Below are 23,534 nucleotides of genomic sequence, written 5' to 3' on the forward strand. Positions count from 1 at the left end.
AGAAAATTCAGCAAAGTGAGCTTCCTAGAAAAATCTAAGTTGTGATATGCACTTGCGCCTTCTTCAAGCCAATTCAAAGGAAAATCCTTCATTATATGATCAGATTCAACTATTAAATCTTTCAGAGTTTTCAGCCATGAATTACTTCCCTTGCTAGCAATCAAGGATAGAGACCTAAACCAAAGTCATACAACATAATTATCGTTGTCTCAATCATTTTCTGAATCATTAAGTATTAGGGTATTTGTGATTCCTTGACATTACGATATAAGAGACATCACTACAAAAAAATTACAATTAACGGGGGTTATTTAGCGAAGGTTAATATAACATTAGCAATGGATTAACTTAACTGAGGTTTTTAAAATTTTCGTTAAATTCCAAAGGTTTAGTGTTAAACCTCTATAAAATAGTATAGGTTTTCAAAACTTTCGTTAAATTACAAAGGTTTAACTTTAAACCTCTAAAAAATAGTATACGTTTTTAAAACCTCCCTTAAATTACAAAGGTTTAATGTTAAACCTTTAAAAAGTAGTATAGGTTTTTAACACCTTTGCTAAATTACAAAGATTTAGTTTTAAACCTCTAGAAAATAGTCTAGGTTTCTTTCAAACTCCAAGTTCAAACTCCATAAAATATATACAATTATTACTTATAATATTTTTTGCCAATTTATTTCTATGAAATATATGTAATGTTCCTTAAAAATTATTAAAAAAATACATGTAGATTATTTTCTTTTAAAAAAAGCCTCCTACAATTAATTCACGTGAATTTTCTTATATAAAATTATTCTAAAGTAATTATACTTATTATGATTTATTTTTTAACAATTAAATTAAGTATTATTCACTACAAAAAAATATTTTTTATCGACGATTTGTAGCGGTTAAATAAACCGCTAAAAATATTTTTATTTATGATATTTTTCTTTAACCGTCACAATCCGTCAATTATATTATTTTAAACTTAATTAGTGAGTGTTTTATTTTTCAAAGCTTCTTTTTCACCGTAATCTTCCTCACTCGTCGATCACCACTTCTCCTATTGCCAGCGAGATCAAGATCTTCACCACAACGGCGACACCACTCACCGCCCAGTCTCCCTCACCTTTACATCTCCTAGTTCAGTCTCCTCATTGCTCATTCATGTGTTTCCGTATTTTGTCTCTCTGTTAAGTGGTGCCTCTCACTTCATCATCTCATTCTAGGTTTTTTTTCCTCCATTTGCGATGCCTACTCTGTTCGCGGTTGTCAATTCTTGTATGATCACAGGTAGTATATTTCATTCTCTCACCTATGTAATTTAGGGTTAAGCTTTTGTTGTTGTTAATTTCTTTGAATTTTGGAATAATACAAGAAAGGAAAGGTAAAATTTGCCTTCGTTGATGAAACAAAGGTGTACTATTTAGTTCACATGAGCTTCAACATTCGTAACAACAACGAAGAAGAATGTGAGGCGACGAATAGTGAGAAAAAACTCCAAGGGATGTAGGTAATTCTGATTTAGATTTCTAATTTGTTTCATTTTCTTAAGGAGCTACCTGTAATGATTCAAGTTGCATACCTATGAAGTCAGTTAGAGTGTTGTTCACATTAATGGAAGTGATATCACATTTTTCTTTTCCCTCTGGAGTGAAATAAAAAGGTAAAGGTTTTCCCTGTTTTTCTTTTACAATTCACAAAAAATATGAATAAATTATCTGTGAGCAAAAGTAAGATTATGTACCATAGAGTAATAAGAATTGTAACAATTGAATTGTTATTTTTATCTCTTGTGATGGAAAATGGTTGAAGAACAATTTAAATAAGATTTGGTGTTACAATTGTATGATGCATGAGGATCCTTACCTGCCTCATCTTACTCTAATGCTAGTGTTACAAGATTTGGTGTGGATCGCGATAGATGTGGACAAAGTCTAGTTCTACAGTGTTGTTACTAGAGGTTGTTTCAACCACACCTGGGAAGGGTTTTTTTTTGGCCCCCTTTTTGGTTAACATTATACATCTTGTAAACCTAACTTTCACATTTAGCTTGTGTCTTTTTTAGATGTTCATGTTTCCAATTACCAACTCTTAAATGCCATTTAATTGTATTCTGAAGAATGCAACCAGAGGTAATATAAATATTATGTTAGATTTTACTAAATCTACTGTAACATTCATATTTACACCTTTCCAATGTTCTAAATTATTTTTTTGAAACACTTGTATTGAAATACAAATAACATCATTTATATTGTAACGTATACTTATTTTTTCTCATTTTGTAACACAGACCATCCGAGGTGCAGAATGAATCACCTATTCTAAGTTGTCCTTTTTGCATTATGTTAGAATAGGGTTTGAAGAGACACAAAATGTACTCTGAATCTAAAGTTGTTTAAAGATAATGTTGGATTGATTATTTACATAGTACGATATTTTTTTGTTTTTGTTTTCAAGTAATAAGGCAAGTTCTTTGTAAAAGAGGTCTAATACCAGCTTGAAGAAATTTGAATGTAACAATGCTTTATTTGAATTTGCCATGATATCCTGTGCTTGTTTTGAAACAAACTTGCATTGAGTTTTTTCCAGAGAACTCAACAAGCCACCAAAACTATGATTAATCTTCATTTCTAGCTATTATGGTGTTTCTAAAGTCTTAAAAAATCACACCATGATGAAAGAAGTCACAGACCCCCTCAAGTGTGAATCATGGATGTGGACATGTGAATCCTTGAAAGCTTGATGTTACTCTTTGTAGTTTACATTATAGTGTAGTTATTATCTTAACACATCATGAGTGGATTTCTCATTTTTTTATTTGAAGCTCGAAGTTTTTTCATTAGTTTTATAATTCATTTGTTCAATAAATTATAATTCATCTTATAATTATGTTCTTTTATATCAGTAATTTCACCTTCTCTTCATTACTCTATTATTTCAATGCTTTTTATAATTTATAGTGTTTCACATGCTACTTTGCAGTATTCTACGTCAAGAAATTGACTATATACATGAAGGAAAGAATGTAGATTGGCTCTAACGAGATTTTAGAAACATAAAGTGGATTCGATTACTTGTAAGTTTGAATACCTCATCTCATTATGCTACTAGTATGTGTTCATCCCTCATGTGATTTAAATTAAGTTCACTAAAGTCTTAATCATGTCATTACATTTTCATTGAGAAGCAAAGTAATTTTTATAAATGTTGGTTAATGAAATTCATTCTATGAACCTTGCAGATTTCCAATTTAAGTCTAGCAGCCTTTTAAACTTGTTAGGGGAATCCCATGATGCATGTCTCAAAATGTTTCAACAGTAACAATATAAAAAGTAGGAGAAATTAGAGTTTTAGTTCTCTTTTAACAATATAACAGGAAGCATGTTTATGGATCTGTGGGAGTCATAGTAACTTAATGAGGAATAATAGGTTGTTATGAGTAACTTTATTAAATGTGCCCTGCCAACCCTTTTATTCAACCACATCATGTAGATGACAAAATAAAGTTTTATCATTTTCTTAGTACCATGTTAAAATTGAAGTTTATTTTCTCTAATAGTTTGTGAGGTTAGACGAGTTTATCAAACTCAATACAAGATTTTGAGAAACTCTAGACAAGTTTAGATACTCTATCATTTTGGTATTGTATTGTATTTTAGCATTCTAAACATGAGTAGGTTGAGACATTCATAAAAACTGGACAAGGGGAAAAGGCTGGTGATGCTGAACAACAGAGTATTAAATTTGAAAATTTAAATAGAAGCGCCAGTAACTAAAATTTACCGGAAGGTTCTACTATTTTCATAGGTAGGTTTTCTCACTTTTTCTTTGATTTTCATTTTCAGTTGTGGTTTAATTGTATTTCTTTTTTGTGTAACTCTCTCGCAGACATATTCTAATCCTTTACACAACAATCCTTGTTGTAATTTTATAGGTTAACTTTTTTGGTATCTTTTAACAATGTAAAAGTTAGTGAAAGGGGGAAGTAACGTTGTAATCTACAGAAAGAATTGTAGTCATGTGGTGGTGAGAGTTGGAAAAGAAGGTGATGTTATATATTTTATTTGTGTCTTATCTAAACTTGGTGAAGAGATTCCACCACCAACTTGTGTTAAAAGCAGATCTAAGATTTTTATAAAGGGAGGAGAAGTGATTTGATGAGGAATGAAACCAAGATCAAAAGAGAGGATTCGGTTTGTTTGCTTCATCTTTTAAATAAGAAAGAGATTTGATAAAAAACAACATGATGAAGGAAAAGAACAAGATAACATGGGCTTGCTTGTAGGTTTTCCCATTGAAAAAATAAAGTCATGTTTGTCCCTTGAAAATTTTGGGGTGCCCAAAAAAAAATGAAGGGAAATGAATACTTTAATGTGAAGTTTATAATTGGGCACAAAGATGTAGCATATTTTAATAGGGGACAACCCGGTTAGGATATTTGTGATGTGAGTAACTTTCTTGGTATTCTATTTTGTTAGGAATATTGTAGTTTAATTATTTTTATTTAGAGCGCAGAAAGAGGTGTGGGGTATATACATTGAATTTGGATCATTTATTGTTTTCTAGATACTTATGCTTTTTGGCATCAATAGTTTTTATTTGTCCCTTGGTTGCATCAATTAGAATATGGTAAAATGATTAGAATTTCATACGAATATTTCTACATAGAGAAATAGAAAAACATAAATTTAAAACATTTAGTAATGTTTTAGTTTATTCTTTGAAAATGAAATAAGATTTTAAAAGTGATATATATCAGTATCTCATTATAAATCAATTGACCCATCTTTCAAAATAGATGAAACTCTTGTAGTTGCTCCTTATAATCTCAAACCATCCAAGCCTGAATTTGAATGACATAAGTTATTCAAGGAACACCATTTCCCTCAAAATTGTTATTTATTATCCACTGTAAAATTGTTTTGACCTTTATTCTCCTTTGATCGTGGGTGGAAAAATCAATACATTTTTCTATTCTATCATTAGTTACATTTTTTTCTTTATTAAATTTATTTTTGTTCTCATTAACAGACTATTCTTAATGGATTTGGATAAGTCTTGGATTGATTTGCTTCGAAATACACAACAATACATGGATGGATTGAATAAATTTTTGGACTTTGCATTTGCTAATAAGAGCATTGAGGGTTAGATAATTTGTCCATGTTTGAAAATGCTAATGGGGAATTTGTGAATGATGGAGCAAGAGAGATTGGAGTAAGTATAAGTTGTCTAAAGACAAATACTGAATCAAATTGAATGTTACCTTCATTGATAACATTTTGTATTATTTGTAGGAAAAAATTAAAGCATGAGACAAATACATATTCCCTTTCATAAGATATATCAATTGAAGATTCACTAGTTCATGTTCTAGGAAGTAAAGAACATTGTGGTCGTGTCCGAGGAATGGGATTGGGACCTTGCCCTTCTCGTGTGTTTGGATATACTAGGAATTTTCATTTTGGGACATCCTCATCTTGTCCTTCTTATTCAGAATTGCAAAATCAGGTTATTGATTTGGATTGTCATGTGTAACAATATGATGTTTGCTTTTGATTGTCATGCCAAGGTTGTAAATGTTGTTGTGTTGAATATTATTGGACACTATTAATGTTGTTGTTGTGTTACTTTGGATTGTTTTTTATAAGTAGGAGTAAGAAATGTAGTATATTTTTTGTTGATAGATTGAGTGTTTTATAATGTTTATGTGTTTTTTACGATTTTAATAATAGATTGTGTTCTAATATAGGTCATTGCATTAAAGTCACAATTGGATGAACAAAATAAACGAAATGAAGAATGTGACAAAAGACTTGATGCAATCATGAACTTCTTTTCTCAAAATTATCAAGGTCAATTGCCTTCTGAGTTGACTATGTTCAATCCTACACCGGTAATGTTTAAGACTGCATAACTTCTTTTATTTTTCAGAGTTTACATTTGTAAGTATGATTCACATTTATATTATAGGTTTCTGATCAAGGAAGTGTGCCAACTAATACAACAAGTTCTGGACATGAGGAAAATCATATGTGATAGTTGAAGAATATAATATAATGTGGAAGTTAATTGAATCATTTTATGTTTTGAGAACCATTGCAGTACTTCATGATAGTTTTTGCTGACTAATATTGTACTTGAATTTGAATTTGAATTCGTATATTTGTTATACTTTGATATAAATTTAGTCATCTATAAATAATTTGTCAATTTGATGAGTTTATATCTATTTAGGTATAATTTCAATAAATATAGATTAAAAAAATAGAATAAATGTAAATAATTATGATTGAAAAAATATATATGAATACATAAATGATAAATGAGTAAAAAAAATATAATAATAATAATTTAAAAATCTATGGTACTTTACGGAGGTTTTGAAACCTATAGTATTTTATGGAGGTTTTGAAGCCCAGGGTATTTTAGGGGGTTTTGAAACCCATGGTATTTTATGGGGGTTCTGAAACCTATGTTATTTTATGGAGGTTCTAAAACCCATAGTATTTTATAGAGGTTTCAAAATCCATGAAATTTTACGAAGGTTTCAAAATTCATGATAATTAACCGGGGGTTTTAAACCCATAAAACTTAACTGAGATTTTAAAACCTATGTTAAATACAAGAGGATAAAAAACCTCCATTATTGATTGGTGCTTCCTGGGATTCCTAAAAACCCTAGCTAACACATTTTCTAGGGATGGTTTAGTGGGGGAAATCAAAACCCCGGGTAGAGAACTTAGTAGAAATTTTAACCTTGGGTAATGTAAAAAAAAAACCTCCGTTAAAAATATTTTTTCTTGTAGTGCATGACTCCTTCCTACAAACATAACTTCTCTATGAGAATGAATCCATGGATAGAATACTCAAAAAACAAATAGAAAAAACCGAAAAAGAAATTGTTAAATTTTGATATGCTTGAAGATATTATAAACAAAATTATATTTTGTTAAAAGTCTTTATAAAATACCTAAAGAAAAAGATGAAAAAGAAGGATACCTCTGAAAAGTTGCTTGAACCAACAGAGCCGTGATAAAATTTTGTTCCAGTGAAAAGAGGTTGCAGTAGCAACAACATACTGAATATAACTTGAGATAAAGTGAACCATTCCTTCCTTCACAGTTCCTTCCACTACAGAAATTATTAGATTTAGTAACATTTTTCTATTACATTTATCTTAAATGTTACCTGTTGGCAAAAGCAATACAAGTCTAAATGCTGAAGCAAGATTTTGATGATGATAAAAGAAGCCATGAAAGCCATATGGAAGTCAATATGAAGACCATGTGTTTTTATGTTTAAAGTTATCTTGTCAAATGTAATTAGATTAGTTAGAATCAGTATTATACAAGAAAATTTTGGTATTTCTCGAAAAATCAAGGCGATAATCGATTATCACTTAGAATAATCGATTATCACCTCTGATAATCGATTATCACCTCTGATAATCGATTATCACCTCTAATAATCGATTATCTGCTCAAAAATTTGTTTTTCATAAACCACACTGGAATAATCGATTATCACTAGTGATAATCGATTATCCTGGTCAGTTGGGCGCGACTGTTCAGCTTTTTGACCTAATTTCTGGAACCCCTATTTAAGGAACCTCAGAGTTACTTCTCACTTACCTTTTTGAGAAGCTAGAGTACTAGTGTTGTGACTGCAAGAGAGTTCTCTGAGTGTTCTCAATAGAAGCTTTGAAAAACCTAGTGTGGGTAGAGCGATAACTTTTCCTGAGAGGTGTTCTAGGAGATTGAGTGCTGCTACTGTTGCTAGGAAAGCTAAGGTCAAGGTTCTCTGTGTGATTCAGAGAAAGGTGTTCATCTCTTGTGTGATTCAAGAGAGGTGTTTTCTTTCCTTACACTTTTAATATCTGATTGTAAATTTGTTACTTGTTAGTGATTAAGTTAATCTCGTTTTTGAGAGATTAACAACTGGACGTAGGGTCTTTTGATCCGAACCAGTATAAATACTTGTGTTCAATCTTCTTCTCTATCTCCTTATTTCATCTATTATTGTGTTTAAAGAAATTAATTATTGATTTAATTGATAAATTTTGGAAAAATTTTAAAGTATTAATTTTATTACTTAAAAACCAATTCACCCCCCTCTTGGTTTTGTCCGCACGCTCAAACATTTCGCTGCACGATACCAACAATTGGTATTAGAGCTTGCTTTGATAGTTATTCAAAATTTTCATAAATGGTTGGACAAAATCAAACCTTTGCTAAGGGTGCATCTATCAACAGACCTCCTCTATTTACTGGTGAAAATTATCCTTTCTAGAAAGTTAGGATGCAAATTTTTCTGGAATCTGTTGATAGAGGTATTTGGGATGATGTTTTAAATGGTCCATTTGTTCCTGTTAATATTGTAAATGATGTGCAGGAACCAAAGCCATTTTCGCAATGGACAGCAGACGAAAATAGACGTGCTCAGTATGATGTAAAAGCTAGAAATATAATTTCATCTGCCTTAACCTTAGATGAGTTTTACAGGATCTCAGTCTGCACCAGTGCCCAAGAAATGTGGTAAATATTGCGTGTAACCCATGAAGGAACAAACGATGTGAAAAGAGCACGCAAGAACTCCTTGATCCAAGAATACGAAATGTTTCAAATGCAACAAGGAGAAACTATATACGATGTGCAGAAACGATTCACACATATCGTCAATCATCTTACAGGTCTAGGTAAAACTTTTGACACTGATGAATTAAATATAAAAGTTTTTAAATCCTTGAACAGGACTTGGTAGTCGTAGGTGACAGCCATCACGGAGTCACAAAACCTTGCGACAATGACGATGGCGGCTCTGTTTGGAAAGCTGAGAGAACATGAGCTTGAACTAGGCAAATTAAATGATGAAGAAGATATTGGAAGAAAGAAGAACATAGCCTTTAAAACCGAAGTGATTAAAGGCAAAAGGCAAAAGGAAGAAGAAGATTCGGATGACGATGAAAATCTTAGTCTTATGATTAAGAAATTTACAAAATTCATGAAGGCCAAAGGTAAAAATCAATTCAAGAGCAATAAGAAGGATAATCAAGGATCATCCTCAAATTTTAAATGCTATGGATGTGGAGAATCTGGACACGTCAAAGCTGACTGCCCAAATTCAAAGAAAAATGAAGAAAAGAAGGGTAGAAAATTCTTCAAAAAGAAAGCATACATAGCTTAGGAAGACAATGCCTCAAGCTCATCAAATTCTAGTGATTCTGAAACTGAAGAAGCAAATCTATGTTTGATGGCTAATCATGATGATTCTGACAGTGAGATGACTTCTAAATCCAGAAGATCAATGTGGTATCTTGACAGTGGTTGTTCAAGACACAGGAGATAAAAAGAAGGAACAAGGATTTGTCACTTATGGGGATAACAACAAAGGAAAAATACTTGGAACAAGTGATGTAGGTGGAGGAAATACTTTGGAGATCAAGGATGTACTGTATGTGGAAGGACTAAAGCACAATCTTCTCAATATAAGACAATTATGTGATAAAGGACTCAAAGTAATATTTGAGAGTGACTACTGCACTATTCATCAAAAGGACTCCAAAGAAGTAGCCTTAAAAGGTATGAGACACAATAATATTTACTTGATTGATCTTGATATTGCATCATCTAGTGATATAACTTGTTTAGTTGTTAAAGAGGAAAATCCCTGGTTATGGCATAAGCGAGCTGCTCATATTAACATGCAACAATTAAACAAACTGATTTCTAAAGAATTAGTAATTGGATTGCCAAAAATAAAGTTTGAAAAAGATAAACTATGTGATGCATGTCAAAAAGGAAAACAAGTAAAATCTTCATTTCATTCAAAAAATGTGATTTCTACATCAAAACCTTTAGAACTTTTGCATATGGATTTGTTTGGTCCTTCAAGGACAAAAAGCTTTGGAGGAAATTATTATGCTCTTGTTATTGTTGATGATTACTCACGATATACATGGACTTTCTTTCTCACACTAAAAAGTGAAGCATTTAAAGCTTTTAAAAAGTTTGCAAAAGCAGTTCAAAATGAAAAAGATTTGAAAATTAAAGTTTTAAGAAGTGATCATGGTGGAGAATTTAAAATGAATTATTTGAAAACTTTTGTGAAGAAAACGGAATTATGCATAATTTTTCTGCACCTAGAACTCCTCAACAAAATGGAGTTGTAGAAAGGAAAAATAGATCTTTAGAAGAATTAGCTCGCACAATGTTGAACGAATATGATGTGCCTAAATATTTTTGGTCTGATGTTGTGAGCACAACTTGTTATGTATTAAATAGAATGCTAATTAGACCAATTTTAAAAGTTACCCCTTATGAATTGTTTAAAGGAAGAAAGCCTAATGTAGCACATTAAAAAATATTTGGATGCAAATGCTTTGTTCTAAATAACGGAAAAGAAAATTTGGGTAAATTTGATTCTAAAGCTGATGAAGCTATTTTCTTAGGATATTCATTAACTAGTAAAGCCTATAGAATTTTCAATAGAAGAACCTTGAATATGGAAGAATCTGTGCATGTTGTTTTTGATGAAATTGTGGACCTTGAGGAGAACCCTCTTGAGTCAAGTAAAACAAATGCAGGTGATGAAGAATATTTTAAAGAAGCTCTTGATGAGATGTACCTAAATGAAAATCCACCGACTGAATCTGAGGATCTTTCTAAAAGCTAGAAATCACCTAGAGGATTGACTCTAGAAAATGTCATTGGAGATATATCAAAGGGAGTAGTTACTAGAAATATGTCAAATTTCTATATGATTATTGCCTTTGTTTCACAGATAGAACCCAAAAGTGTAGACGAAGCTCTTCAAGATGATCAATGGTGCATAGCAATGCAAGAAGAGCTGAATCAATTTGAAAGGAATGAAGTTTGGGAACTCATTCCTAGAGATAATTCACACCAAGTCATAGGAACAAAATGGGTGTTCAGAAACAAGCTAGATGAGGATGGAAATATCACTAAAAATAAAGCCAGACTTGTAGCTAAGGGATATAGACAAGAAGAAGATATAGACTATGATGAGACTTATGCTCCAGTTTCCAGGTTAGAAGCTATACGTTTACTTCTTGCCTATGCTTCTCTCATGAAATTTAAACTATATCAGATGGATGTCAAAAGTGCTTTTTTAAATGGATTTATAAAAGAAAATGTGTATGTTGAACAACCACCTGGCTTTGAAGACTATAAGTTTCCTAATCACATTTATAAATTAAAGAAAGCATTGTATGGATTAAAACAAGCACGTAGATCTTGGTATGAACGATTAAGTATATTTTTTGCTAGAAAATGATTTTGGAAGAGTAAATGAGCATATTTTGCTAGTTCAGATTTATGTAGATGACATAATATTTGGGTCTACTGATAGTTCACTATGTAAAGGCTTTGCAAGCATAATGCAGGGAGAGTTTGAAATGTCAATGATGGGAGAATTGACATTCTTTTTGGGTCTTCAAATTAAGCAAATGGAAAATGGAACTTTCATTTCTCAATCTAAGTACTGTAAAGAAGTACTTAAGAAATTTGGAATGGATACTGCTAAGGAAGAAAGTACTCCTATGGGAACCTCCTGCTACTTAGACAAAGATGAATCAGGAATAGAGGTAAATCAAACTATGTTTAGAGGCATGATAGGTTCTTTGCTGTATCTTACTACAAGTAGGCCTGATATTATGCAATCTGTATGTGTGTGTGCTCGTTTTCAAGCCAATCCAAAAGAATCACATCTTACTGCAGTAAAAAGAATTTTAAAATACTTAAAAGGAACTGCATGTTTTGGACTTTGGTATCCTTCAGGAACATCTCCTAATTTGATAGGCTATTCAGATGCTGATTATGGTGGCTGTAAAATAGATAGAAAAAGTACCAGTGGTACTTGTCACCTCCTAGGTAGTTCATTAGTCTCTTGGCACTCGAAGAAACAAGCTTGTGTGGCTTTGTCAACTACAGAAGCTTAATACATAGCAGCTGGAAACTGTTGTGCTCAAATTCTTTGGATGAAACAACAACTAGAAGATTATAATATCTTTCTGAATCACATACCTCTGAAATGTGATAATACCAGTGCTATTAATTTAACCAAAAATCCCATAATGCACTCTAGGACAAAGCACATTGAAATAAGGCATCATTTCCTAAGAGATCATATTAATAAAGGAAATTGTGAGATAGAATATGTAGATACAAAGCATTAATGAGCTGATATCTTTACCAAACCTTTAGCTAAAGATAGATTTTATGACCTAAGAAGAGACTTAGGCATATTAGAGATCTCTTAAATTGCCAAAAACTCAAAATCCTTAAAAAAAACCGAAAAATAGCGTCAATAATCGATTATAAGTGTCAATAATCGATTATCAGACACTCTTAAAAATTCCCAAAACATTCTGGAATAATCAATTATTTGGGGACATAATCGATTATCCTTAAACTTCTCAGCCTTAAAATTCAAAAATGTTCTGTAATAATCGATTATTTGGGACAATAATTGATTATCCTTAATTCTGAGCCAAAAATCAAAACTCACTGGAATAATCGATTATCACTTAGGATAATCGATTATCAGCTCGTCAGGATTCATATTTTGCCCAGAACATGAACCAATAATCGATTATCATCTTAGGATAATCGATTATTACACGTTGTTGGACCAAATAATTTTAAAAACTAGCCGTTGCAACGGCTAGATTTGCATCAAATCGCGTGTATATGGCCGTTGGAGACTCTTCTCTATAAATATGAGTCATTTTTTTCACCAAAACACTTTTTTCTCTCCATCAACACTCAGATTTCTCATTTTCTCAAAAACTCTCAAAAGCTTCCCTCTCCTTTACCTCAACCATGGCTGAATCCTCTCGTAGAAAGATTCCTACATGCAGAAGGACTGCATCTCGTGCCTCTCAACCCTCAACTGCACCTCGAACAGCTTCCATTGAAGGATGGATTTCGGATGAAGAAAGAAGATCTGAATTCATCACATTGTCGAAATACAAAATCCTCATCACTCCAAAATTCATCCAGTCTCAATGGTTTGTAAATCGCCATTTCACAATTCAAAATTTTCTGGCTGAATAAGGTGTGAAATTATTCACAGAGATGCAAGGCATCTACTACCCTGATTTGGTACGAGCCTTCTACTTCAATTACAAATTCAGAGATGGAGTTGGGTTCACAAAGGTGAAAGGTGTCGACATTATTCTAGATGATGATATTTGGGAAAATGTTGCACAATTTCCCATTCATGGTGGCACATCCCCAATCCTCACGGCTGGCATTGAAGGGTTCAACAAAATTTTTGCATATAGATCCTTTATGCGATGCCCAGATCAAGAAATTGGCCGTCAATTGCTAGCCGGACCTCTCAAAATCGATGAGCGACTACTTCACTATCTCATTGTTTGGATTCTATGTCCATGTGGTACAAACCATGCACAGTGCAGTGAAGCAGATCTCATGATCATTTATGCCATGCTCAATCACATTCCTATCTATTGGCCAAACATCATTCTTGACACCATGCTCAAAGCTAAGAGATTGCCTCAATATCCTCTCCCATATTCCTTACTCATCTCTCGTATTTGTGAGTATAAAGGGGTGAATGTCTCTGATGAACAGTCTCATAAGACCACTACGGCAAACAAAATTGTGGAAAACTCCTTGAAGTAGATGAAATTTATTCCTTTTGGGAATACCTACATTCACAAGGATGATATGCCTCCCTCGGACAATGAAGAAGAAGAAAATCCTCCCATTGTTCCTATTCCTCCTGTTGACACAAATATTGGATCATCCAGTGGTGTTGGTGGCTCATCCTCTTCTTTAGAGGATCACATTTTAAATCTCAACTAGACACTTGAAGAATTCTTTCTTCTCTCCACTCACAGACATGAAGAAGTCACTGGCTTAATTAGAGGATTAGATTCTAGGATCTTTAACTTAGAACATAAATTTGATAAATATGAGGAAGATGATGACATGAGTCAAGACTTTTAAAAGTCTACATCATCGTCTATTTTTTGTGCAATTGTAATATGTTTTCTAGTTTTATTATCTATTTTCAATAAAAGTATATTTGTCTTGTTATTCTTTACCATTGCCTAATTGAGGGGGGGCTTCTTTATTAAAACTTTTTTCATATGATCAAAACAGGGGGAGAAAAAGTTTAAACATTTAAACCAAACAGTGCTACTAACAAATCTACTTGTAAGATATTTTGATTGCGGATACTTTAAACATATTATTTTGATCATCATCAAAAAGGGGGAGATTGTTGGCAAAAGCAATACAAGTCTAAATGCTGAAGCAAGATTTTGATGATGATAAAAGAAGCCATGAAAGCCATCTGGAAGTCAATATGAAGACCATGTGTTTTTGTGTTTAAATCTATCTTGTAAAATATAATTAGATTAGTTAGACTCAGTATTATACAAGAAAATTCTGGTATTTCTCGAAAAATCAAGGTGATAATCGATTATCACTTAGAATAATCGATTATCCTGAGCTGAACCAACTTTTTCAAGAAAACACTGGAATAATTGATTATCACCTCTGATAATCGATTATCTGCTCAAAAATTTGTTTTTCATAAACCACACTGGAATAATCGATTAAGTGATAATCGATTATCCTGGTCAGTTGGGCGCGACTGTTCAGCTTTTTGACCTAATTTCTGGAACCCCTATTTAAGGAACCTCAGAGTTACTTCTCACTTACCTTTTTGAGAAGCTAGTACTAGTGTTGTGACTGCAAGAGAGTTCTCTGAGTGTTCTCAATAGAAGCTTTGAAAAACCTAGTGTGAGTAGAGCGATAACTTTTTTTGAGAGGTGTTCTAGGAGATTGAGTGCTGCTGCTGTTGCTAGGAAAGCTAAGGTCAAGGTTCTCTGTGTGATTCAGAGAAAGGTGTTCATCTCTTGTGTGATTCAAGAGAGGTGTTTTCTTTCCTTACACTTTTAATATCTGATTGTAAATCTGTTACTTGTTAGTGATTTAGTTAATCTCGTTTTTTAGAGATTAACAATTGGACGTAGGGTCTTTTGATTCGAACCAGTATAAATACTTGTGTTCAATCTTCTTCTCTATCTCCTTATTTCATCTATTATTGTGTTTAAAGAAATTAATTATTGATTTAATTGATAAATTTTGGAAAAATTTTAAAGTATTAATTTTATTACTTAAAAAACCAATTCACCCCCTCTTGGTTTTGTCCGCACGCTCAAACATTCCGCTGCGCGATACAAACATTACCTTATGAATAGTTATAGTAATACTTTTTAGAAAATGTTATCACAAGTAATTAAAAATGTTACTATAAATATTGTTACTATGATATTGTAACATTTTAAAATAAATGTTACTATAAATAAATAAATAATTTTTATTTTTTACCTTAATTATAAAATTTTAAAATGATAACAATAAATTTAAAATTAATTAATTTTATTATAATATTGAAATATTTAATATGAATTAAATATTTAATATTTTAAAGTAATATTTTAAAGTAATATTTTAATTTATTTAATAATAAATTTTAAAACCTTTTCAGATATTTAAATTCTATGTGGTTTCAGATCAATTTTAAATTAATATTTTAATTCATTTAAAGATAAATTTAAAATAATAGCTTTTAGATCGCTATAGTATCATCACATGATTTATTAGTTTTAACAACATTTTTTTGTTACATTTCTTAAAAATGTTATCCTATGTATACCTAGTCATACTTTTTAAAAAACGTTACAAGTAACACTTTTAAATAAATATTACGATAAGTAATTAAGTTTTCACTTTTTTAAATTGTAACTTTATAAAAATATTTTAAAATAATAACAATAAATTGATTAATTAATAAATTTTATTATAACATTAAAATAGTTAAAATTAATTTAAAAATTAACATTTTAGAGTAATATTTTAATTTATTTAAAAAACATTAAATTAACATATGACCAATTCATTGTGTTTGAATCCCTGACAAGTAGAAGAGTAACAATACATCCTAAGTCCTAACAATCCAAACTCTCGTATCTTTCTTTTCAAACCCTCCTTAGTGTTACCAAAACATCTCCTTAGTGTTGCTCGAAACATCCTCAACGATTTTTCTTTAAACTGTCCTTGGTAGTGCTCGAGTCATCTTCAACGATCTGGCCGTTGCTCGTCTTTCGCAACCTGCTTGAAGGCATTGACTTCCATTTCCATCTTCTGGTATTCAAAATCTTCTTCTCATACACCTCTTTTCATTTCGCAAAACCTAATGCATCTTCCAAATTTCTCATATTCTTTTCCTCTTATTTCAATATATCTATTTATTATTAACAAATTGTTGATTCACTATTTTAATTTCGCATCAGCACAAATCGATGAAGCATCACAAAAAGGAGGGATTTCTTTGCATTCTTGAAGATATTGTAAAGGTTAGTAAATCTCTACAATTGGTGAAGCGTTTTATGACTTTCTTTGTTGGTGGTTCAGACGTTGAAATCTGCCATTATGAGTACAGAACTATAGATTGCTATTTTGTTACTTCCCTTTGAGTTTGTGCTTGTAGTCGATAGCATGAATTGGTCACCCTTATAGTTACAACCTTCAACAACTTGAAATTGTTAACCAGAGGTTGAACCATCGTTCTTATACAACATTAAGAATATGATTTTCTTGAAATTTTGGTTTGAGGGATTGTCTGCTCAATATTTTTATGTATAATTTTATTATTTAGGACTGTACATGCTTATGAATCATAGATTTGTTCCACCTTGTATTTTAGAACAATGAGTATATTACCATTGATATATACTTTTTTGTGCTTCGATTGCTTTCATTTTGGCACATGTCAATAGTTAAATATGAAGACACTTTTTATACTTTGTTTGAGAGAAAAATTGTTTGATGCGAATTGGTTGAGAAGAACTATACACTTCAGTTCATGTCTTATGACCGTCAATAATTCCTCAGGGCTTCTTTGCATTTGGCGAATACCCACAAGGTCTAGTTAGAATTTTCATTCCTATACCCATCGACTTGGACCTACATAACGATGATGCTAATTTGGAATTAAATGTGGTTTAAGCTGACAGTATAGTGTTTCAATTTCTTTTTTAAACTAATCCTCTGTGCAAGCAATGCTGATAGTATTGGGTTTTTACGCTGCACACTAGAATGCATGATTTTGATGTTGTTTATAGAGTTTTCATATTTTCATTTGACTGTAGATTGCTATGTATCATAAGTTTTCATAGTCATTTCATTCTTCTCTTTCAAATATGTTCCTGTGAAACAATTTTATTAGAACATGTGATTGATGTTTGTGAATCAATTGTGTGCATGTACAGTTCTATAGTGTATTCGGTCATTTTATAGGGAAGAGGAATGTAAATATCTGTTACGTTGGAGTTCAATGAACATACGTACACGCTTTCGAAGTTCAGACAATTTCAAGAAGAGTGAAATTTGCTTTGTTAGTTTTGAAATATTATCTATTTAATACAATATTGTTAGTTTGGTCATGTATTCCTTTTGTTAGTTGGATTTTATTGATACTGGATCAATGGATCAATGCTTACAGAACTTGGCATAAATGTATATCATGATTCCTTTTATGAAGTGAAGTTGGTTGCCTAAATTCATTCTCTTTTTTTTCTAAGAGGTGCTAACAACAGAAATACAAATTGCAAAAATTTGTAATTCGGTAAATTTGTGAAATAAACAAGTTGTGTTTCAAGTATGTAATTTGTTGAATTGCATCAAATTAGATTGAAGATCAGAGAATAGATAATGTTCATTAGTGTACATGATATAGAGAGAGTCAAATCCACCAAGCTTGCTCTAACACTACTAGACCCTTGCATTGTTTTGCTGGAGACACAGCCAAACAATGTTATTTCCCTATCTAATGAGACAGAAAAAGAGGTAAGCACAGTCAAATATGTTATTAACAATTTTATCATTTCAATTGATAGTTACAAATCTCTTTGTACCTACAATGGAATAGGATGGCAGACAGAGGCAGATCAATATATTTTAACCAAACTTTGTTGTTCTATGAGATTTCCATTTATCGTATTGTAGTGCCACTCCTTTGTCTGCATCCAACTGATTAGGAACTTAATGATTCCCATACATCTTATACATTCCCACCATCTTGGTTTACCTTGAATATTTTTTTAGAGGATCTCTTGATCTTTCATCAAGTTGAAAAGAATCTTTATCTGGTTCTTCAGTCTTTATGATGTTGTGACTAGTAACATGTATGATTTAAGTAATTAGTTTTGGTCAAAAATTATTGCAATTCACAGCACTTATGTGTTCATTTCTTGGATTTTATTGCTTCATGGCATTTAAACTTGGACCACAAATATGATTTTTTGAGTGATATATTTTTTGGACCATAAAGTTGAAAAAGTTATCTAATTCAATTATGTCTTTTACAGTAATTATCTTAACAGTAGCTGAAACAATTATCAAGGAAAATTAACCAGAAAACCAAAGTCATGGACAAGAGTTGGATGTGTCAACCAAGATCTTCTAGCAGGTACTTAGATGGTTTAAACAAAATTCTCAACTTTGCATTTAGTAATGCAACACAAGGTGATCAAATTTTATGTTCGTGCAAGAATTGTAATAATTGTTGTTGGAGTAACCGAGCAGAAGTGTATGAACACTTAATTTGTGATAGATTTGATAAAAGATATGATAAATGCATTTTTCATGGGGAAGGTGGATCTTCAAAAGTGGATAAAGGAAAGGCTAATATGCATGATAATTTGGATGAACATCTAGAGGATACTTTCATGATGCCTGAGTGTGATTTTGATGACATCTTAGATGAAGATGAAGAGTTTGATGTAGAAATGGTGAGGATTTACAATTTAGTAGGTGATTCTCGTCAAGAAGCATACCCGGGTTGTAAAAAATTCTCAAAACTATCAATCATTGTTCGTTTACTCCATATTAAGAACCTTTATGGGTGGAGCGATGTATCATTTAGTGCGCTACTACTATTGCTCAAAGAATTTCTTCCTGAAAACTCTTCTTTGTCAGTAACATTCCATGATTGCAAATAGTTAATCAAAGAGTTAGGTTGTAGTTATGAAAAAATCCATGCTTGTCCTAATGACTGTATCCTATTTTGGAAAGAGCATGAGAATGAAGATACATGCCCCAACTGTGGCGCTTCTAAATATAAAGAGAGAGTGTGTCTAAATCTTAAGAAGAAAGTTTCTTGGAAGGTAATTTCTCCTCCGGTTCCAGCCAAAGTGTTGAGGTATTTTCCTCTTAAACCGAGGATCAAGAAGTTATATATGTCATCAAAAATTGTTGATTCAATGAAATGGCATGAGAAGGGTCGTCCTAATGATGGAAAATTAAGGCATCCTGCATATTCACTTGCTTGGAAAACTTTTGATTCACTACATCCTGATTTTGCATTGGATCCACGAAACGTGAGACTTGGGTTAGCAAGTGATGGATTTAATCCATAGTAGAAAATATAGTATTTGGTCGGTTGTTCTAATGTCATACAACCTACCTCCATGGGCTTGCATGAAACAACCTTATTTGATGTTATCTTTACTTATTCCAGGTCCTTCTTCCCCTAGTTGATGTCTATTTAAAACCTCTAGTTGATGAGATAAAGGAGTTATGGGAGAAAGGATTTGAAACCTATGATGCCTCTAGTAAGCAATATTTTATTGTTCGAACTGCATTACTTTGGACTCTAAGTGATTTCCCTGCCTATGCTATGCTATCAGGTTGGCGTACTAGTGGATAGTTGGCGTGCCTTGTGCGTAACTATGATACATGGTCCAAGTACTTGTCAAAAAGTAAAAAGATGTGCTACATGGGTCATCGTAGATTTTTGGACTCTAATCATAAATGGCGGAAAAATAAGAAGTGTTTTGATGGCTATGAAGAATTTCAAGTTGCTTCAGTTCCATTATTAGGTTCTACTTTATTGGAAAAAATTGGCGAAAGACATAATTTATTTGGAAACCCTCAAAAGAGGAAAATAAATAATGTTGATCTATGGACAAAAAAAAGTATATTATTTGAGTTGGCATATTGGGATACTAATTTGCACCGTCACAATCTCGATGTAATGCACATCGAAAAGAACGTTTGTGAAAATGTAATTGGAACACTATTGAATGTAGATGGGAAATCAAAGGATCATATCAAAGCTTGCCTTGACTTGGTAAAGATGGGTATAAGGCAGGACATTCACCCAATAGAAATAGAATCAAATAAATATTAGTTACCACCTGCACGATTTACTCTTTCATCAAAAGAAAAGGATATCTTTTGTGGCATTTTGAAAGGAGTGAAGCTTCTAGAATATTATGGGTCTAATATTTCTAATTGTGTTCAACTTGAGCAGCAAAAACTTCTTGGGCTTAAAAGTCATGATTTTCATATTCTGATGCAAGACTTACTTAAAATAGCAGTACGAAGAGTTTTACCAAAAGAAGTCGCAAGAGTTTTAATTAAGTTAAGCTCATTCTTCGAGATTTTATGCTCCAAAGTTATCAATGTTGAATTATTTGAATGTTTGGATGTTGAAATTGCATTGATTCTTTGCGAATTGGAAAGAATTTTTACCTCCATCTTTTTTTGTTATAATGGTTCATCTATCAATACATTTAGCATACAAAGCTAGAATTGCAGGACCCATGCATTATTGTTGGATGTATCCAATTGACAGGTAATTTGATTTATATTTTTGTCCTTTTGTAGGTTTCTTCTTAATTCGTACTTAAGTTTTGTACTTTTATGCTTATAAGTTTCTTCTTAATTTAAAGAACTATGTGCGTAATAGATGTTATCCAGAGGGTTCTATTGCAAAAGGGTATATAGCATATGAATGTTTGACATTTTGTTCAAGGTACTTAGATGACGATATCCAAACAAAATTCAATAAACCAGCAAGGAGTTTAGATGGTCCTATAGGAGATGGAGTCATGACAAGTTTGGATCCTCTTACATGGGAGCAAGCTCATCGATATGTGTTATTCAATTCTGAAGCTATCAAACCATTTCTCAAGTAAGAAGATATGCATACTCAAGAATACATATTATTACTACACTTTATTATAGTTTACTTAACATATATAGCATATTCATTTTTTTTTATGTAGCCAACATGAAGAATTTGTTTTCAGTCACAATCGTCAAGGTTCAACAAGAAAATGAAATAAGGCTAAAGATCAATGTCTTACTTTTCATGAATGATTTGAAGATCGAGTAAGGAATTTAGATGTTAGTGAAGATGTTAAATGGTTGTCTAAAGGGCCAAATACAGTTGCGAGAAGATTTTCTGCAATGCAATAAATGGCTACAAGTTTGTCATTGAAAGTCGTGAAAGAAGCAAGAAAGATGAAAATTTGTTGGTAGAAAATGTTACCTACTATGGAGTTTTGAAATATATAATTGAATTGGATTACTATGGACATTTCAAGTTTGTGTTGTTCAAACGTCATTGGTTTCAAATTAAACAAGATGGTTTTGGATTGGTACTAATAAATGTCCATAGGTTGATCTATGAAAATGATCCTTTTGTATTTGCATCTCAAGTAAAGCAAGTGTATTATACAAAAGACCCAAATGATGATTGCCATGTTGTTACTAACACCACCCCTAGAGATTTGTTTGATATATATGGTGATCTAGAGAATGAAGATGTGGAAAAGCACTTGGATGATCAATTAAGAAGTCTAATGTTTGATCAAATTACGGTTAATGAAAATGAAAATATTTTGTTTAGGGATGATGTACCTGGAACAACCGTTGATGCAAGTTTAACAGATGATGAAGAAACAAGAGAAGAACCTAGACAAGAGTCACTTGATGATTGAGTTCACTATTTAAATTGCTTATGTTTTTTATGAATGATTATCTTGTTCCTTTTTAAGATTATTGAATATGGTGTGAGTCGATTAAAAAAGCTAAGTGAAATCCCCATTGGACATTAAGATAGCATGCTATCTAGATGTCAAGATTCCTTTCACAAAGCTCAAGAGAAGAAGATGATGGATTGATTCAAAACAAAAAGGAAATGGAAGGCACATAAACCATAGAAAACCAAGAACAATTAAAGGAAGAAGAAAACATAAAATGGAAAGGAAAGAAATGGTAAAAATGTGAGAAGCACGCCACTACAAGGCTAGGCTAGAAGCCATGGCAACCTTGAAAATGAGTGGATGTGTGCCGCAACTTGCTATGCAATATAAGGCTTAAAAGTATTCACTCCTAAGGGAGGAAACTCTCACAAATGGTTGAGACACAAGAGTGTTTTTAATTCTAAATTTTCAATCCTTTTACATGTCTAGGAGCACCCCTTATATAGAAGAGTTTAGGGCCTCTAAGCAAATAAAAGATACCTAAGGATGTCTCTACAAAAACCTAACCCTAGCTTCTAGAAACTAGGTCAAATAAGGTTACAAAAATGAGAGACAAAAGAGCTAACTATGGTGTGTGCAAGGCTAATTTCGTTCTAGCACAAAAGGAGACGAAGAATATGTCTCATATGTCTCCAAAAAGTGGCCAAAATGTTCAAAAAACAAAGGAGACCAAAGGTACATAGGTACACTTGTTTTATGCCTTTTACTTTATGCTTTATGCCTTTGTTTTACTTTCTCCTCCACATCATTTATGCTCCCCAATCACCATGCACCACCTAGCATTGCTTTCTTACTCCTAATTAACCTACAAAGCAAATAAACATAGATTAGCATGTTGGCTTAAGTAAAGTCAACTATAGTCAACAAGTCAAACCTAGTCTAAGGTCAACAAGTCAACTAAAGTTGATTCAACTAAGTCAACTTAGGGAATCAAAAATAACAAACACAAATGAAAGGGATGAAGGATTAGTGAACTTACTTTCTAAACATTCTTAGTCTTCTTAAGCATGTGCCTCCATCCTTGGTTGGGGTCAATCCTTCATCTGTTTTTATTTTTTTACAATGGTACAATAAGGGCAAGAGGTAAAGTTTCATGGGCTGCCAGCTCAATGGAAGATACCCTTAATTATCAAGAAGTTCAAACATACACCAAGAAGTGTAAAGCTTTATGGCCAAGTGAATCAATGGCTGAAATTCTTAATGAGCTAGAGGAGACAGCATCAAGTCCTTGCCTAACACCCTTTGCACCCTATTTGATTAACGATGATAGTAAGTGTAAAGTACTTGATAATATATATTCTTTAGCAAAAAAATACAAAAACAAGATTATTCTTTTGTCATTTATTAAAACAGGTCTTGTTATCAAGAAGAAAAGGGGTTCAACAAAGTGTCTTAAGACTCATGGTTTGAGTCATGAAGATCGCATCAAGTTACACTAAATATTCTTGGCCAACATATTGGTCAATATAGGGCTGCCTTGAGCTCTTATTTGGGAACATTGGCTAGCAATGCACACATTGCTCCTTTGACATAACAACTTGGAGAGAGTTGAAAGATAATTGGAAGGATATGTGGCAAATAGTCAAGGTATCATTATTTTTCTTATCATTGATATATGCTTTTTATTTATTTCTGAATTGATTTTGGACCAAGAT

At 32.1% G+C, this 23,534-nt stretch overlaps 2 long non-coding RNA genes and 1 pseudogene across 3 annotated transcripts; all 3 read left to right on the forward strand.

The window, feature by feature from the left end:
• The first annotated feature begins 5,653 nt into the window (after nt 1-5,653).
• LOC146886988 (uncharacterized) lies at nt 5,654-6,213 on the forward strand. Its single transcript, XR_014994272.1, has 2 exons — nt 5,654-5,842; nt 5,961-6,213. It is a non-coding gene; the product is annotated as an uncharacterized LOC146886988 (long non-coding RNA).
• Nucleotides 6,214-15,970: 9,757 nt separating this feature from the next.
• On the forward strand, nt 15,971-18,408 carry LOC146886989 (uncharacterized). The gene is made up of 3 exons (XR_014994212.1): nt 15,971-16,192; nt 16,339-16,401; nt 17,317-18,408. It is a non-coding gene; the product is annotated as an uncharacterized LOC146886989 (long non-coding RNA).
• A 114-nt stretch (nt 18,409-18,522) lies between these two features.
• On the forward strand, nt 18,523-21,996 carry LOC114181047 (uncharacterized; annotated as a pseudogene). The gene is made up of 3 exons (XR_003603736.2): nt 18,523-20,684; nt 20,865-21,023; nt 21,118-21,996. The product of XR_003603736.2 is annotated as an uncharacterized LOC114181047 (transcript).
• Nucleotides 21,997-23,534: the final 1,538 nt, after the last annotated feature.

The sequence above is a fragment of the Vigna unguiculata genome, chromosome 4 (genome assembly GCF_037176805.1).
Source record: "Vigna unguiculata cultivar grain cowpea cultivar isolate G323 ecotype 2 chromosome 4, ASM3717680v1, whole genome shotgun sequence".
Taxonomy (NCBI): domain Eukaryota; kingdom Viridiplantae; phylum Streptophyta; class Magnoliopsida; order Fabales; family Fabaceae; genus Vigna; species Vigna unguiculata.